The sequence below is a fragment of the Lithobates pipiens genome, unplaced genomic scaffold (genome assembly GCF_037356315.1).
Source record: "Lithobates pipiens isolate NorthernLeopardFrog02 unplaced genomic scaffold, aLitPip1_a1.2 Scaffold_18, whole genome shotgun sequence".
NCBI classification, from domain to species: domain Eukaryota; kingdom Metazoa; phylum Chordata; class Amphibia; order Anura; family Ranidae; genus Lithobates; species Lithobates pipiens.
In genome coordinates, this window is record NW_027507758.1 from 561972424 (window position 1) to 561985606 (window position 13183).

Sequence of the window (13183 nt, forward strand, 5' to 3'; positions counted from 1 at the left end):
CGAAGGGACAGGAATGGAGCAAGGTCAGGCCTATTGCAATGGCTGGGCTGGCTGGACATGGCTAGGAAAAAAAAAGGCCTCATCTTGGGCCTTGACTAGAAAGTTCTTTCATACTCGAGCTAGCTGCTTAGTCGAAATGTGTCTACTTGCTGACTTCCTAGGTTTGGCTTCTTGCAACTACTGCCACTTCACCTGCTTCTTCCTGAGCAAAAAAATATTGAGCGAGCAAGGAAGGAGGAGGAAGGGAGAAAGAAAGGCCAAGAACTGACACGAAGCAAAAAACACCAGTACACACAGGGGTTAAACGCAAGTTTATTGCAAAAATGAACAACAGACAGACAGACAGACAGACAGCTTGTGATCAGCAAAAGTAACATTGCAAGTGAGTGAGCAAGCAAGCAAAAGGATGAGGAGAGAGGATGGAGGAGAATTTGCTGTTTGAATTCATTCTGTTTTTGGAAACTGCATAAGAGAGGGGTGCACCGGTCCTGGAGGTACTGCAATACCAGGTCGATGCGTGGAGTGGACAGAGCAAGCTCTTCTTCCATCTCCCTGTTCTAAAAATCCATTTAATATATGGTCCCCAGATAGGGGACGTATCAGATATTAAACTGATAAGAACAGATACTACACTTGATCTTAGCCAAAAGGCCGAGAAGCGATAACCCAATTATTCTCTTTTCCGAGCGAGCGGCGGCCAGCCCGCAAGCCAGAGCTCACTGAGAGCTGCTGCTTATGGACTGCCTAGCCCCCTGTCTGCCCTTCCCCCACGTCTAGACCGGGCGGAGACGCTGATTAGCAACTTTTCACACCTGGCCTGGCCAAGGCGTCTAATCCCCTGCTGATGACCTAGATAGCAATCCACAATTTTCTAACACCTGTCCAACACCTTTGCAAGCACCTGCTGACCCTGGCATTGACCAGCAGCAAGCCAGAAGCAACAATTGCACTCATCCAGTTGCTTCTCGTTGCTGCTCTACCAGGGAAAAGCATTTGCATGAGACCGCCTCCTGGGACACGTGGACGAAAGCCGAAAAGGCTGGGACCCACTAGAGGGAGACACAGGCTGTCGAATGAATACTCGGGCTGGGAACGCTTTCCAGCAAGCTGTTTTTACGAAGGGACAGGAATGGAGCAAGGTCAGGCCTATTGCAATGGCTGGGCTGGCTGGACATGGCTAGGAAAAAAAAAGGCCTCATCTTGGGCCTTGACTAGAAAGTTCTTTCATACTCGAGCTAGCTGCTTAGTCGAAATGTGTCTACTTGCTGACTTCCTAGGTTTGGCTTCTTGCAACTACTGCCACTTCACCTGCTTCTTCCTGAGCAAAAAAATATTGAGCGAGCAAGGAAGGAGGAGGAAGGGAGAAAGAAAGGCCAAGAACTGACACGAAGCAAAAAACACCAGTACACACAGGGGTTAAACGCAAGTTTATTGCAAAAATGAACAACAGACAGACAGACAGACAGACAGCTTGTGATCAGCAAAAGTAACATTGCAAGTGAGTGAGCAAGCAAGCAAAAGGATGAGGAGAGAGGATGGAGGAGAATTTGCTGTTTGAATTCATTCTGTTTTTGGAAACTGCATAAGAGAGGGGTGCACCGGTCCTGGAGGTACTGCAATACCAGGTCGATGCGTGGAGTGGACAGAGCAAGCTCTTCTTCCATCTCCCTGTTCTAAAAATCCATTTAATATATGGTCCCCAGATAGGGGACGTATCAGATATTAAACTGATAAGAACAGATACTACACTTGATCTTAGCCAAAAGGCCGAGAAGCGATAACCCAATTATTCTCTTTTCCGAGCGAGCGGCGGCCAGCCCGCAAGCCAGAGCTCACTGAGAGCTGCTGCTTATGGACTGCCTAGCCCCCTGTCTGCCCTTCCCCCACGTCTAGACCGGGCGGAGACGCTGATTAGCAACTTTTCACACCTGGCCTGGCCAAGGCGTCTAATCCCCTGCTGATGACCTAGATAGCAATCCACAATTTTCTAACACCTGTCCAACACCTTTGCAAGCACCTGCTGACCCTGGCATTGACCAGCAGCAAGCCAGAAGCAACAATTGCACTCATCCAGTTGCTTCTCGTTGCTGCTCTACCAGGGAAAAGCATTTGCATGAGACCGCCTCCTGGGACACGTGGACGAAAGCCGAAAAGGCTGGGACCCACTAGAGGGAGACACAGGCTGTCGAATGAATACTCGGGCTGGGAACGCTTTCCAGCAAGCTGTTTTTACGAAGGGACAGGAATGGAGCAAGGTCAGGCCTATTGCAATGGCTGGGCTGGCTGGACATGGCTAGGAAAAAAAAAAGGCCTCATCTTGGGCCTTGACTAGAAAGTTCTTTCATACTCGAGCTAGCTGCTTAGTCGAAATGTGTCTACTTGCTGACTTCCTAGGTTTGGCTTCTTGCAACTACTGCCACTTCACCTGCTTCTTCCTGAGCAAAAAAATATTGAGCGAGCAAGGAAGGAGGAGGAAGGGAGAAAGAAAGGCCAAGAACTGACACGAAGCAAAAAACACCAGTACACACAGGGGTTAAACGCAAGTTTATTGCAAAAATGAACAACAGACAGACAGACAGACAGACAGCTTGTGATCAGCAAAAGTAACATTGCAAGTGAGTGAGCAAGCAAGCAAAAGGATGAGGAGAGAGGATGGAGGAGAATTTGCTGTTTGAATTCATTCTGTTTTTGGAAACTGCATAAGAGAGGGGTGCACCGGTCCTGGAGGTACTGCAATACCAGGTCGATGCGTGGAGTGGACAGAGCAAGCTCTTCTTCCATCTCCCTGTTCTAAAAATCCATTTAATATATGGTCCCCAGATAGGGGACGTATCAGATATTAAACTGATAAGAACAGATACTACACTTGATCTTAGCCAAAAGGCCGAGAAGCGATAACCCAATTATTCTCTTTTCCGAGCGAGCGGCGGCCAGCCCGCAAGCCAGAGCTCACTGAGAGCTGCTGCTTATGGACTGCCTAGCCCCCTGTCTGCCCTTCCCCCACGTCTAGACCGGGCGGAGACGCTGATTAGCAACTTTTCACACCTGGCCTGGCCAAGGCGTCTAATCCCCTGCTGATGACCTAGATAGCAATCCACAATTTTCTAACACCTGTCCAACACCTTTGCAAGCACCTGCTGACCCTGGCATTGACCAGCAGCAAGCCAGAAGCAACAATTGCACTCATCCAGTTGCTTCTCGTTGCTGCTCTACCAGGGAAAAGCATTTGCATGAGACCGCCTCCTGGGACACGTGGACGAAAGCCGAAAAGGCTGGGACCCACTAGAGGGAGACACAGGCTGTCGAATGAATACTCGGGCTGGGAACGCTTTCCAGCAAGCTGTTTTTACGAAGGGACAGGAATGGAGCAAGGTCAGGCCTATTGCAATGGCTGGGCTGGCTGGACATGGCTAGGAAAAAAAAAGGCCTCATCTTGGGCCTTGACTAGAAAGTTCTTTCATACTCGAGCTAGCTGCTTAGTCGAAATGTGTCTACTTGCTGACTTCCTAGGTTTGGCTTCTTGCAACTACTGCCACTTCACCTGCTTCTTCCTGAGCAAAAAAATATTGAGCGAGCAAGGAAGGAGGAGGAAGGGAGAAAGAAAGGCCAAGAACTGACACGAAGCAAAAAACACCAGTACACACAGGGGTTAAACGCAAGTTTATTGCAAAAATGAACAACAGACAGACAGACAGACAGACAGCTTGTGATCAGCAAAAGTAACATTGCAAGTGAGTGAGCAAGCAAGCAAAAGGATGAGGAGAGAGGATGGAGGAGAATTTGCTGTTTGAATTCATTCTGTTTTTGGAAACTGCATAAGAGAGGGGTGCACCGGTCCTGGAGGTACTGCAATACCAGGTCGATGCGTGGAGTGGACAGAGCAAGCTCTTCTTCCATCTCCCTGTTCTAAAAATCCATTTAATATATGGTCCCCAGATAGGGGACGTATCAGATATTAAACTGATAAGAACAGATACTACACTTGATCTTAGCCAAAAGGCCGAGAAGCGATAACCCAATTATTCTCTTTTCCGAGCGAGCGGCGGCCAGCCCGCAAGCCAGAGCTCACTGAGAGCTGCTGCTTATGGACTGCCTAGCCCCCTGTCTGCCCTTCCCCCACGTCTAGACCGGGCGGAGACGCTGATTAGCAACTTTTCACACCTGGCCTGGCCAAGGCGTCTAATCCCCTGCTGATGACCTAGATAGCAATCCACAATTTTCTAACACCTGTCCAACACCTTTGCAAGCACCTGCTGACCCTGGCATTGACCAGCAGCAAGCCAGAAGCAACAATTGCACTCATCCAGTTGCTTCTCGTTGCTGCTCTACCAGGGAAAAGCATTTGCATGAGACCGCCTCCTGGGACACGTGGACGAAAGCCGAAAAGGCTGGGACCCACTAGAGGGAGACACAGGCTGTCGAATGAATACTCGGGCTGGGAACGCTTTCCAGCAAGCTGTTTTTACGAAGGGACAGGAATGGAGCAAGGTCAGGCCTATTGCAATGGCTGGGCTGGCTGGACATGGCTAGGAAAAAAAAAGGCCTCATCTTGGGCCTTGACTAGAAAGTTCTTTCATACTCGAGCTAGCTGCTTAGTCGAAATGTGTCTACTTGCTGACTTCCTAGGTTTGGCTTCTTGCAACTACTGCCACTTCACCTGCTTCTTCCTGAGCAAAAAAATATTGAGCGAGCAAGGAAGGAGGAGGAAGGGAGAAAGAAAGGCCAAGAACTGACACGAAGCAAAAAACACCAGTACACACAGGGGTTAAACGCAAGTTTATTGCAAAAATGAACAACAGACAGACAGACAGACAGACAGCTTGTGATCAGCAAAAGTAACATTGCAAGTGAGTGAGCAAGCAAGCAAAAGGATGAGGAGAGAGGATGGAGGAGAATTTGCTGTTTGAATTCATTCTGTTTTTGGAAACTGCATAAGAGAGGGGTGCACCGGTCCTGGAGGTACTGCAATACCAGGTCGATGCGTGGAGTGGACAGAGCAAGCTCTTCTTCCATCTCCCTGTTCTAAAAATCCATTTAATATATGGTCCCCAGATAGGGGACGTATCAGATATTAAACTGATAAGAACAGATACTACACTTGATCTTAGCCAAAAGGCCGAGAAGCGATAACCCAATTATTCTCTTTTCCGAGCGAGCGGCGGCCAGCCCGCAAGCCAGAGCTCACTGAGAGCTGCTGCTTATGGACTGCCTAGCCCCCTGTCTGCCCTTCCCCCACGTCTAGACCGGGCGGAGACGCTGATTAGCAACTTTTCACACCTGGCCTGGCCAAGGCGTCTAATCCCCTGCTGATGACCTAGATAGCAATCCACAATTTTCTAACACCTGTCCAACACCTTTGCAAGCACCTGCTGACCCTGGCATTGACCAGCAGCAAGCCAGAAGCAACAATTGCACTCATCCAGTTGCTTCTCGTTGCTGCTCTACCAGGGAAAAGCATTTGCATGAGACCGCCTCCTGGGACACGTGGACGAAAGCCGAAAAGGCTGGGACCCACTAGAGGGAGACACAGGCTGTCGAATGAATACTCGGGCTGGGAACGCTTTCCAGCAAGCTGTTTTTACGAAGGGACAGGAATGGAGCAAGGTCAGGCCTATTGCAATGGCTGGGCTGGCTGGACATGGCTAGGAAAAAAAAAGGCCTCATCTTGGGCCTTGACTAGAAAGTTCTTTCATACTCGAGCTAGCTGCTTAGTCGAAATGTGTCTACTTGCTGACTTCCTAGGTTTGGCTTCTTGCAACTACTGCCACTTCACCTGCTTCTTCCTGAGCAAAAAAATATTGAGCGAGCAAGGAAGGAGGAGGAAGGGAGAAAGAAAGGCCAAGAACTGACACGAAGCAAAAAACACCAGTACACACAGGGGTTAAACGCAAGTTTATTGCAAAAATGAACAACAGACAGACAGACAGACAGACAGCTTGTGATCAGCAAAAGTAACATTGCAAGTGAGTGAGCAAGCAAGCAAAAGGATGAGGAGAGAGGATGGAGGAGAATTTGCTGTTTGAATTCATTCTGTTTTTGGAAACTGCATAAGAGAGGGGTGCACCGGTCCTGGAGGTACTGCAATACCAGGTCGATGCGTGGAGTGGACAGAGCAAGCTCTTCTTCCATCTCCCTGTTCTAAAAATCCATTTAATATATGGTCCCCAGATAGGGGACGTATCAGATATTAAACTGATAAGAACAGATACTACACTTGATCTTAGCCAAAAGGCCGAGAAGCGATAACCCAATTATTCTCTTTTCCGAGCGAGCGGCGGCCAGCCCGCAAGCCAGAGCTCACTGAGAGCTGCTGCTTATGGACTGCCTAGCCCCCTGTCTGCCCTTCCCCCACGTCTAGACCGGGCGGAGACGCTGATTAGCAACTTTTCACACCTGGCCTGGCCAAGGCGTCTAATCCCCTGCTGATGACCTAGATAGCAATCCACAATTTTCTAACACCTGTCCAACACCTTTGCAAGCACCTGCTGACCCTGGCATTGACCAGCAGCAAGCCAGAAGCAACAATTGCACTCATCCAGTTGCTTCTCGTTGCTGCTCTACCAGGGAAAAGCATTTGCATGAGACCGCCTCCTGGGACACGTGGACGAAAGCCGAAAAGGCTGGGACCCACTAGAGGGAGACACAGGCTGTCGAATGAATACTCGGGCTGGGAACGCTTTCCAGCAAGCTGTTTTTACGAAGGGACAGGAATGGAGCAAGGTCAGGCCTATTGCAATGGCTGGGCTGGCTGGACATGGCTAGGAAAAAAAAAGGCCTCATCTTGGGCCTTGACTAGAAAGTTCTTTCATACTCGAGCTAGCTGCTTAGTCGAAATGTGTCTACTTGCTGACTTCCTAGGTTTGGCTTCTTGCAACTACTGCCACTTCACCTGCTTCTTCCTGAGCAAAAAAATATTGAGCGAGCAAGGAAGGAGGAGGAAGGGAGAAAGAAAGGCCAAGAACTGACACGAAGCAAAAAACACCAGTACACACAGGGGTTAAACGCAAGTTTATTGCAAAAATGAACAACAGACAGACAGACAGACAGACAGCTTGTGATCAGCAAAAGTAACATTGCAAGTGAGTGAGCAAGCAAGCAAAAGGATGAGGAGAGAGGATGGAGGAGAATTTGCTGTTTGAATTCATTCTGTTTTTGGAAACTGCATAAGAGAGGGGTGCACCGGTCCTGGAGGTACTGCAATACCAGGTCGATGCGTGGAGTGGACAGAGCAAGCTCTTCTTCCATCTCCCTGTTCTAAAAATCCATTTAATATATGGTCCCCAGATAGGGGACGTATCAGATATTAAACTGATAAGAACAGATACTACACTTGATCTTAGCCAAAAGGCCGAGAAGCGATAACCCAATTATTCTCTTTTCCGAGCGAGCGGCGGCCAGCCCGCAAGCCAGAGCTCACTGAGAGCTGCTGCTTATGGACTGCCTAGCCCCCTGTCTGCCCTTCCCCCACGTCTAGACCGGGCGGAGACGCTGATTAGCAACTTTTCACACCTGGCCTGGCCAAGGCGTCTAATCCCCTGCTGATGACCTAGATAGCAATCCACAATTTTCTAACACCTGTCCAACACCTTTGCAAGCACCTGCTGACCCTGGCATTGACCAGCAGCAAGCCAGAAGCAACAATTGCACTCATCCAGTTGCTTCTCGTTGCTGCTCTACCAGGGAAAAGCATTTGCATGAGACCGCCTCCTGGGACACGTGGACGAAAGCCGAAAAGGCTGGGACCCACTAGAGGGAGACACAGGCTGTCGAATGAATACTCGGGCTGGGAACGCTTTCCAGCAAGCTGTTTTTACGAAGGGACAGGAATGGAGCAAGGTCAGGCCTATTGCAATGGCTGGGCTGGCTGGACATGGCTAGGAAAAAAAAAGGCCTCATCTTGGGCCTTGACTAGAAAGTTCTTTCATACTCGAGCTAGCTGCTTAGTCGAAATGTGTCTACTTGCTGACTTCCTAGGTTTGGCTTCTTGCAACTACTGCCACTTCACCTGCTTCTTCCTGAGCAAAAAAATATTGAGCGAGCAAGGAAGGAGGAGGAAGGGAGAAAGAAAGGCCAAGAACTGACACGAAGCAAAAAACACCAGTACACACAGGGGTTAAACGCAAGTTTATTGCAAAAATGAACAACAGACAGACAGACAGACAGACAGCTTGTGATCAGCAAAAGTAACATTGCAAGTGAGTGAGCAAGCAAGCAAAAGGATGAGGAGAGAGGATGGAGGAGAATTTGCTGTTTGAATTCATTCTGTTTTTGGAAACTGCATAAGAGAGGGGTGCACCGGTCCTGGAGGTACTGCAATACCAGGTCGATGCGTGGAGTGGACAGAGCAAGCTCTTCTTCCATCTCCCTGTTCTAAAAATCCATTTAATATATGGTCCCCAGATAGGGGACGTATCAGATATTAAACTGATAAGAACAGATACTACACTTGATCTTAGCCAAAAGGCCGAGAAGCGATAACCCAATTATTCTCTTTTCCGAGCGAGCGGCGGCCAGCCCGCAAGCCAGAGCTCACTGAGAGCTGCTGCTTATGGACTGCCTAGCCCCCTGTCTGCCCTTCCCCCACGTCTAGACCGGGCGGAGACGCTGATTAGCAACTTTTCACACCTGGCCTGGCCAAGGCGTCTAATCCCCTGCTGATGACCTAGATAGCAATCCACAATTTTCTAACACCTGTCCAACACCTTTGCAAGCACCTGCTGACCCTGGCATTGACCAGCAGCAAGCCAGAAGCAACAATTGCACTCATCCAGTTGCTTCTCGTTGCTGCTCTACCAGGGAAAAGCATTTGCATGAGACCGCCTCCTGGGACACGTGGACGAAAGCCGAAAAGGCTGGGACCCACTAGAGGGAGACACAGGCTGTCGAATGAATACTCGGGCTGGGAACGCTTTCCAGCAAGCTGTTTTTACGAAGGGACAGGAATGGAGCAAGGTCAGGCCTATTGCAATGGCTGGGCTGGCTGGACATGGCTAGGAAAAAAAAAGGCCTCATCTTGGGCCTTGACTAGAAAGTTCTTTCATACTCGAGCTAGCTGCTTAGTCGAAATGTGTCTACTTGCTGACTTCCTAGGTTTGGCTTCTTGCAACTACTGCCACTTCACCTGCTTCTTCCTGAGCAAAAAAATATTGAGCGAGCAAGGAAGGAGGAGGAAGGGAGAAAGAAAGGCCAAGAACTGACACGAAGCAAAAAACACCAGTACACACAGGGGTTAAACGCAAGTTTATTGCAAAAATGAACAACAGACAGACAGACAGACAGACAGCTTGTGATCAGCAAAAGTAACATTGCAAGTGAGTGAGCAAGCAAGCAAAAGGATGAGGAGAGAGGATGGAGGAGAATTTGCTGTTTGAATTCATTCTGTTTTTGGAAACTGCATAAGAGAGGGGTGCACCGGTCCTGGAGGTACTGCAATACCAGGTCGATGCGTGGAGTGGACAGAGCAAGCTCTTCTTCCATCTCCCTGTTCTAAAAATCCATTTAATATATGGTCCCCAGATAGGGGACGTATCAGATATTAAACTGATAAGAACAGATACTACACTTGATCTTAGCCAAAAGGCCGAGAAGCGATAACCCAATTATTCTCTTTTCCGAGCGAGCGGCGGCCAGCCCGCAAGCCAGAGCTCACTGAGAGCTGCTGCTTATGGACTGCCTAGCCCCCTGTCTGCCCTTCCCCCACGTCTAGACCGGGCGGAGACGCTGATTAGCAACTTTTCACACCTGGCCTGGCCAAGGCGTCTAATCCCCTGCTGATGACCTAGATAGCAATCCACAATTTTCTAACACCTGTCCAACACCTTTGCAAGCACCTGCTGACCCTGGCATTGACCAGCAGCAAGCCAGAAGCAACAATTGCACTCATCCAGTTGCTTCTCGTTGCTGCTCTACCAGGGAAAAGCATTTGCATGAGACCGCCTCCTGGGACACGTGGACGAAAGCCGAAAAGGCTGGGACCCACTAGAGGGAGACACAGGCTGTCGAATGAATACTCGGGCTGGGAACGCTTTCCAGCAAGCTGTTTTTACGAAGGGACAGGAATGGAGCAAGGTCAGGCCTATTGCAATGGCTGGGCTGGCTGGACATGGCTAGGAAAAAAAAAGGCCTCATCTTGGGCCTTGACTAGAAAGTTCTTTCATACTCGAGCTAGCTGCTTAGTCGAAATGTGTCTACTTGCTGACTTCCTAGGTTTGGCTTCTTGCAACTACTGCCACTTCACCTGCTTCTTCCTGAGCAAAAAAATATTGAGCGAGCAAGGAAGGAGGAGGAAGGGAGAAAGAAAGGCCAAGAACTGACACGAAGCAAAAAACACCAGTACACACAGGGGTTAAACGCAAGTTTATTGCAAAAATGAACAACAGACAGACAGACAGACAGACAGCTTGTGATCAGCAAAAGTAACATTGCAAGTGAGTGAGCAAGCAAGCAAAAGGATGAGGAGAGAGGATGGAGGAGAATTTGCTGTTTGAATTCATTCTGTTTTTGGAAACTGCATAAGAGAGGGGTGCACCGGTCCTGGAGGTACTGCAATACCAGGTCGATGCGTGGAGTGGACAGAGCAAGCTCTTCTTCCATCTCCCTGTTCTAAAAATCCATTTAATATATGGTCCCCAGATAGGGGACGTATCAGATATTAAACTGATAAGAACAGATACTACACTTGATCTTAGCCAAAAGGCCGAGAAGCGATAACCCAATTATTCTCTTTTCCGAGCGAGCGGCGGCCAGCCCGCAAGCCAGAGCTCACTGAGAGCTGCTGCTTATGGACTGCCTAGCCCCCTGTCTGCCCTTCCCCCACGTCTAGACCGGGCGGAGACGCTGATTAGCAACTTTTCACACCTGGCCTGGCCAAGGCGTCTAATCCCCTGCTGATGACCTAGATAGCAATCCACAATTTTCTAACACCTGTCCAACACCTTTGCAAGCACCTGCTGACCCTGGCATTGACCAGCAGCAAGCCAGAAGCAACAATTGCACTCATCCAGTTGCTTCTCGTTGCTGCTCTACCAGGGAAAAGCATTTGCATGAGACCGCCTCCTGGGACACGTGGACGAAAGCCGAAAAGGCTGGGACCCACTAGAGGGAGACACAGGCTGTCGAATGAATACTCGGGCTGGGAACGCTTTCCAGCAAGCTGTTTTTACGAAGGGACAGGAATGGAGCAAGGTCAGGCCTATTGCAATGGCTGGGCTGGCTGGACATGGCTAGGAAAAAAAAAGGCCTCATCTTGGGCCTTGACTAGAAAGTTCTTTCATACTCGAGCTAGCTGCTTAGTCGAAATGTGTCTACTTGCTGACTTCCTAGGTTTGGCTTCTTGCAACTACTGCCACTTCACCTGCTTCTTCCTGAGCAAAAAAATATTGAGCGAGCAAGGAAGGAGGAGGAAGGGAGAAAGAAAGGCCAAGAACTGACACGAAGCAAAAAACACCAGTACACACAGGGGTTAAACGCAAGTTTATTGCAAAAATGAACAACAGACAGACAGACAGACAGACAGCTTGTGATCAGCAAAAGTAACATTGCAAGTGAGTGAGCAAGCAAGCAAAAGGATGAGGAGAGAGGATGGAGGAGAATTTGCTGTTTGAATTCATTCTGTTTTTGGAAACTGCATAAGAGAGGGGTGCACCGGTCCTGGAGGTACTGCAATACCAGGTCGATGCGTGGAGTGGACAGAGCAAGCTCTTCTTCCATCTCCCTGTTCTAAAAATCCATTTAATATATGGTCCCCAGATAGGGGACGTATCAGATATTAAACTGATAAGAACAGATACTACACTTGATCTTAGCCAAAAGGCCGAGAAGCGATAACCCAATTATTCTCTTTTCCGAGCGAGCGGCGGCCAGCCCGCAAGCCAGAGCTCACTGAGAGCTGCTGCTTATGGACTGCCTAGCCCCCTGTCTGCCCTTCCCCCACGTCTAGACCGGGCGGAGACGCTGATTAGCAACTTTTCACACCTGGCCTGGCCAAGGCGTCTAATCCCCTGCTGATGACCTAGATAGCAATCCACAATTTTCTAACACCTGTCCAACACCTTTGCAAGCACCTGCTGACCCTGGCATTGACCAGCAGCAAGCCAGAAGCAACAATTGCACTCATCCAGTTGCTTCTCGTTGCTGCTCTACCAGGGAAAAGCATTTGCATGAGACCGCCTCCTGGGACACGTGGACGAAAGCCGAAAAGGCTGGGACCCACTAGAGGGAGACACAGGCTGTCGAATGAATACTCGGGCTGGGAACGCTTTCCAGCAAGCTGTTTTTACGAAGGGACAGGAATGGAGCAAGGTCAGGCCTATTGCAATGGCTGGGCTGGCTGGACATGGCTAGGAAAAAAAAAGGCCTCATCTTGGGCCTTGACTAGAAAGTTCTTTCATACTCGAGCTAGCTGCTTAGTCGAAATGTGTCTACTTGCTGACTTCCTAGGTTTGGCTTCTTGCAACTACTGCCACTTCACCTGCTTCTTCCTGAGCAAAAAAATATTGAGCGAGCAAGGAAGGAGGAGGAAGGGAGAAAGAAAGGCCAAGAACTGACACGAAGCAAAAAACACCAGTACACACAGGGGTTAAACGCAAGTTTATTGCAAAAATGAACAACAGACAGACAGACAGACAGACAGCTTGTGATCAGCAAAAGTAACATTGCAAGTGAGTGAGCAAGCAAGCAAAAGGATGAGGAGAGAGGATGGAGGAGAATTTGCTGTTTGAATTCATTCTGTTTTTGGAAACTGCATAAGAGAGGGGTGCACCGGTCCTGGAGGTACTGCAATACCAGGTCGATGCGTGGAGTGGACAGAGCAAGCTCTTCTTCCATCTCCCTGTTCTAAAAATCCATTTAATATATGGTCCCCAGATAGGGGACGTATCAGATATTAAACTGATAAGAACAGATACTACACTTGATCTTAGCCAAAAGGCCGAGAAGCGATAACCCAATTATTCTCTTTTCCGAGCGAGCGGCGGCCAGCCCGCAAGCCAGAGCTCACTGAGAGCTGCTGCTTATGGACTGCCTAGCCCCCTGTCTGCCCTTCCCCCACGTCTAGACCGGGCGGAGACGCTGATTAGCAACTTTTCACACCTGGCCTGGCCAAGGCGTCTAATCCCCTGCTGATGACCTAGATAGCAATCCACAATTTTCTAACACCTGTCCAACACCTTTGCAAGCACCTGCT

The 13183-nt window shown here is 49.2% G+C and overlaps 12 non-coding genes across 12 annotated transcripts; all 12 read right to left on the reverse strand.

The window, feature by feature from the left end:
• Nucleotides 1-472: 472 nt before the first annotated feature.
• Nucleotides 473-663, reverse strand: LOC143990427 (U2 spliceosomal RNA). The gene has a single exon (XR_013277322.1). It is a non-coding gene; the product is annotated as a U2 spliceosomal RNA (small nuclear RNA).
• Nucleotides 664-1588: 925 nt separating this feature from the next.
• Nucleotides 1589-1779, reverse strand: LOC143990428 (U2 spliceosomal RNA). Its single transcript, XR_013277323.1, has one exon. It is a non-coding gene; the product is annotated as a U2 spliceosomal RNA (small nuclear RNA).
• Nucleotides 1780-2705: 926 nt separating this feature from the next.
• On the reverse strand, nt 2706-2896 carry LOC143990429 (U2 spliceosomal RNA). Its single transcript, XR_013277324.1, has one exon. It is a non-coding gene; the product is annotated as a U2 spliceosomal RNA (small nuclear RNA).
• A 925-nt stretch (nt 2897-3821) lies between these two features.
• Nucleotides 3822-4012, reverse strand: LOC143990430 (U2 spliceosomal RNA). The gene has a single exon (XR_013277325.1). It is a non-coding gene; the product is annotated as a U2 spliceosomal RNA (small nuclear RNA).
• Nucleotides 4013-4937: 925 nt separating this feature from the next.
• LOC143990431 (U2 spliceosomal RNA) lies at nt 4938-5128 on the reverse strand. The gene has a single exon (XR_013277326.1). It is a non-coding gene; the product is annotated as a U2 spliceosomal RNA (small nuclear RNA).
• A 925-nt stretch (nt 5129-6053) lies between these two features.
• On the reverse strand, nt 6054-6244 carry LOC143990432 (U2 spliceosomal RNA). The gene has a single exon (XR_013277327.1). It is a non-coding gene; the product is annotated as a U2 spliceosomal RNA (small nuclear RNA).
• A 925-nt stretch (nt 6245-7169) lies between these two features.
• On the reverse strand, nt 7170-7360 carry LOC143990433 (U2 spliceosomal RNA). The gene has a single exon (XR_013277328.1). It is a non-coding gene; the product is annotated as a U2 spliceosomal RNA (small nuclear RNA).
• Nucleotides 7361-8285: 925 nt separating this feature from the next.
• LOC143990436 (U2 spliceosomal RNA) lies at nt 8286-8476 on the reverse strand. Its single transcript, XR_013277329.1, has one exon. It is a non-coding gene; the product is annotated as a U2 spliceosomal RNA (small nuclear RNA).
• A 925-nt stretch (nt 8477-9401) lies between these two features.
• On the reverse strand, nt 9402-9592 carry LOC143990437 (U2 spliceosomal RNA). The gene has a single exon (XR_013277330.1). It is a non-coding gene; the product is annotated as a U2 spliceosomal RNA (small nuclear RNA).
• A 925-nt stretch (nt 9593-10517) lies between these two features.
• On the reverse strand, nt 10518-10708 carry LOC143990438 (U2 spliceosomal RNA). Its single transcript, XR_013277331.1, has one exon. It is a non-coding gene; the product is annotated as a U2 spliceosomal RNA (small nuclear RNA).
• Nucleotides 10709-11633: 925 nt separating this feature from the next.
• Nucleotides 11634-11824, reverse strand: LOC143990439 (U2 spliceosomal RNA). The gene has a single exon (XR_013277332.1). It is a non-coding gene; the product is annotated as a U2 spliceosomal RNA (small nuclear RNA).
• A 925-nt stretch (nt 11825-12749) lies between these two features.
• Nucleotides 12750-12940, reverse strand: LOC143990440 (U2 spliceosomal RNA). Its single transcript, XR_013277333.1, has one exon. It is a non-coding gene; the product is annotated as a U2 spliceosomal RNA (small nuclear RNA).
• Nucleotides 12941-13183: the final 243 nt, after the last annotated feature.